This window comes from Pan troglodytes, chromosome 7 (assembly GCF_028858775.2).
Source record: "Pan troglodytes isolate AG18354 chromosome 7, NHGRI_mPanTro3-v2.0_pri, whole genome shotgun sequence".
In the NCBI taxonomy this organism is placed as follows: Eukaryota; Metazoa; Chordata; class Mammalia; order Primates; family Hominidae; genus Pan; species Pan troglodytes.
Genome location: NC_072405.2, coordinates 49,402,501 through 49,406,834, shown reverse-complemented (window position 1 = coordinate 49,406,834; position 4,334 = coordinate 49,402,501).

The following is a 4,334-nucleotide window of genomic DNA, read 5'->3' as shown; positions in this document are numbered from 1 at the left end:
ACACACCACCACACCTGGCTAATTTTTGTATTTTTTGTAGACATGGGGTCTCATTATGTTGCTGAGGCTGGTCTCAAACTCCTAGGCTCAAGCGATCCTTGCACCTCAGCCTCCCAAAGTGCTGAGATTACAGGCATGAGCCACCGCATCCGACCTCAGGTTTATATGCTTAACTCAATCACTCGCACTTTACCTGAGCAACTCTCTGCCAGGGGTGAGGGAGGCCGCGTCTCCTAGCATCATCACACACCCACAGGTTGTGCACTGTTGTTACAGTTTCTGAACATGAAGTATCTCTCATGGAGAAGTAGACTGACCATGTCCCAAAACCCACAAAACTGAAGGCTTCTCAGCTGTGAGGAGGAAATTCAACACTCGGGCCAGTTACTTGTTCCTTCTTGTTTCTGAAGAAATGCAGCTTCTAGGGGTCCTTGCTTAAATATTGGGCTGATGTGGGACTATTCTCTGAACCGTGATCCTAATAACTCTCCCTTCCCTCTCACGCTCCTCAGAATCAGAGCTAGCTTTCCTCTTTCCCAAATCAGCCCATATTTTTAATGTCTCAGGATATTATGGTCCTGATACAGTTTGGATCTGTGTCCGCTCCCAAATCTCATCCTGAATTGTAATCCCCAGTGTTGGAGGTGGGGCCGGGTGGGAGGTGACTGGGTCATGGGAGTGGTTTCTCATGAATGGTTTAGCCCCACCCCACTTGGTCCTGTCCTAACAACAGTGAGTTCTCTGGAGATGTGGTCATTTAAAAGTGTGCAGGGGTTGGGTGCAGTGGCTGGCGCCTATAATCCCAGCACTTTGGGAGGCCGAGGCAAGCAGATCATGAGGTCAGGAGTTCAATACCAGCCTAGCCAATATGGTGAAACCCCGTCTCTACTAAAAATACAAAAATTAGCACGGCATGGTGGTACACACCTGTAGTCTCAGCTACTTGCGAGGCTGAGGCAGGAGAATTGCTTGAACCCAGGAGGCGTTTGATTAGCAAGGCATGGTGGCACACACCTGTAGTCCCAGCTACTCAGGAGGGCAAAAGGATCACTTAAACCCTTGAACCAGGAATTCCAGGCCACAGTGAGCTGTGATTGTGCCACTGCACTTCAGCCTGGATGACAGAGCGAGAATCCAACACTTTTTAAAAAGTAAAGTAAAACAGTCACAAGGTCATCATTCTGCCTAACATGATACAACTGTCCTACATAAAATCAAAAACACTAATTCTTGTCCCAGAAGAAGTTGCAAAGTTCTTGGGTGATGTTTACCCTTCTCCTTAAAAACTATGATGTAATGTTAACAATGCTTAAATACTATCATATAAGGTCAACACATCTTATGTTACATGATAGAAGGATAACAGAGGGAGGAAAGTAAAGATACTTGCTATAGATACAGAGATATGTACACACAGGTATTCACAACAAATAAGGAAGAAATATTCATTTCCGTTGTGGGTTTCTATAACCATATTTCTGTAGCCGGTCATGAGGTCATGGCTTGTAGTTACAACTACCTCTTCTACTAATCATGCTATATCCCCTTCACCCTTAGCAAGCACCTCAGCTGGTGTGGTTTTTTACCTGTGGGGTGACCCAAGCCTTCATTGCTAAAGGGTCTGACCCATATTCCTGCCTGGATTGACTTATTGTAGTTTTCCATTGTAGTTATTGTAGTTTTCCATTGACCTGAATCATAGGCCGTGGTAATACCAAGATACGCCCTAAGGGATCTCTTGCATTCCAGATGTGCTCTTCCTCACTTCCTGGGCATAAGTGATCCTCCCACCCTGATCTCCTAAAGTGCTTTTCTCGGAGATTAAATATGGTGTAAGGAGGTGCATGAGTGCCGAGCTGACAAGGTGAGGACTTGCGATGGTTAATTTTATGTGTCAGCCTGGCTAAGCCATGGTGCCTAGATATGTGCTCACGCATTATTCAGGATGTTTCTGTGTGTTTTTGGATGAAATTAACATATAAAGCAGATTGCCTTCCATAATGTGGGTGGGCCTTATCCAATCAGTTGAAGACCTGACTAGAACAAAAGACTGGCCTTGAGCAAGAAGGAATTTCCCACACACCGGCTTCAGGCTTGAATTGCAACTGGGTCTCCAGGCTATTGGCCTTGGATTTGAATCTGGTTATAGGTCTGGAAACAAGGTGGACCTGAGGAGAATTAGCAGTGTCTCCCAAACCCACTGCCAAGGCGAGGCCATGGCAGTTACCTCAAGAAATGCAGGAAAATCTCCTCTAAATTCTTCATGAACAGGGACTGCAGTTTTCTCTCCCTAACTCCCAATATAGTAGGTGCTCAATAAACACTGTTTTAAAGACAGAGCAAAGGCCAGGTGTAGTGGCTCTTTTCTGTTATCTCAGCACTTTGAGAGACCAAAGCAGGAGGACTGGTTGAGCCCAGGAGTTTGAGACCAATCTGAGCAACATAGGAAGACCCCACTGCTGCACAAATTACAGAGATCAGCCAGTCATGGAGACATGCGCCTGTAGTCCCAGGTACTTGGGAGGCTGAGGTGGGATGATCACTTGAGCCCAGGAGTTCGAGGGTCCAGTGCAGTGAGTTATGATTGTGCCACTGCACTCTGGCCTGAGTGACAGAGAAAGACCCTGTTTCAGAAAAAATAAAATAATGGCCGGGCACGGTGGCTCACGCCTGTAATCCCAGCACTTTGGGAGGCCGAGGCAGGTGGATCACCTGAGGTCAGGAGTTCAAGACCAGCCTGACTAACATGGTGAAACCCCATCTCTACTAAAAACACAAAAAATTAGTCGGGCATGGTGGCATGCGCCTGTAATCCCAGCTACTCGAGAGGCTGAGACAAGAGAATCGCTTGAACGCGGGAGGTGGAGGTTGCAGTGAGCTGAGATCCCACCATTGCACTCCAGCCTGGGCAACAAGAGCGAAAATCTATCTCAAAAAAAAAAAAAAAAAAAAAGAAAGAAAAAAGAAAATAAAAAGAAAAAATAAAGAAAGAGCAAGAGACGAGAAACAAGACTTAAAGTAAAGGAAAGTGCTAGAAACTCCCTCACCTATCACTTCTTGTCCAGAACAACCAGCGGTAAGCAGGAACGATGATCAGTTCTTGCTCATTGGAATCTGCCTAAATTCACCTCTCCAGACCCCTTTCTGGGTTAATGAGGCTGAAGAGGAGTCGGGCTCAGCCCAGAGGCCTGCAGACCTCACCAGTCCAGGTCTGAAGAGAAGCCACAGCCCTCAGTGTGGTCAGCAACAGATGCCTTCACTGTTAGGCCTTGGGATGTTTTTCCTTTTCTTATCCTGATCTCTGTGCAGAAAAAGCCCTAAAGACAATGATGCTTTGTCTAACTCTGAAAGCCTGAGTGTGTCGCCTGCCCCAGGGAGACAAGAATGAAGAGTGAGGATGGGGGTGACTCATCAGTGCCTGGCAAGGCTCCAGGGGCTATGAGCAGAAGTAGAGAGGAGACAGCTCCCACCTGCGTCTTTCTTTAGCTCTCAAATTTGGAAGCTCTTGGAAAAGGCTCCGCAGGAGGTCAGGTGGGGGTATGTGGCCGAAGGGAGCAGGCCCAGGGGGACCCTCATGTTTCTGAAGCTCGTTTAGGGACTTGTGCTCAGATTGTAAGTACAAATAAATCGTGCAGGACCCACTTTTCTGCCTGTGCTCCCCGACTCCTGTCTATGGAGGGAGTTAGATCATGAGGAATTCTGCCACTATCAAGGTCACTCTTAAACTTTAGGAATCACAGATGTTGAATTCCATTACAACCAGGAAGCATTATGGTGCCTTGGAGTTCTCTGTGACAGGACTAAGAGGGTGGTGGCACAAAGAAAGGGGCCCCTCTTTATCGCCCTTCCTCGGGGACCATCAGAACCACAGGCCCTTTCCACCCGCCTGGCCACAAACACTCTTGCTAGCTTTCAGCATTGCAAATATACACTCCTAAAGGCATTGCAACTTGCACCGGGCTAAAGAGAGATAAATGAAGCGAGCCCCACCACCTGCATTTGCCACCCAGCCTCCCTGGGAAAGGGCAGGTGTGATCTTCCATCCTCTCTCCACTGGGGACTCACTGTTACCCTCATATGGCCAGAGAGGAACTTCAGCACAGGGGCTTCCTCTTGCTGGCGGGTGTGGGCAGCCTCCTTCCCTTGTGGGGCTGCCCTGCTGTGAACTTTCCCTGACACAGCAGCACGGTGTATCAGGAATCATAACCAGTGATAATTAGAAGGAAGAAGAAAGATAAGGCCAGGCATGGTGGCTCACGCCTGCAATCTCAGCACTTTGGGAGGCCGAGGTGGGCGGATCACTTGAGGTCAGGAGTTTGAGACCAGCCTGGCCA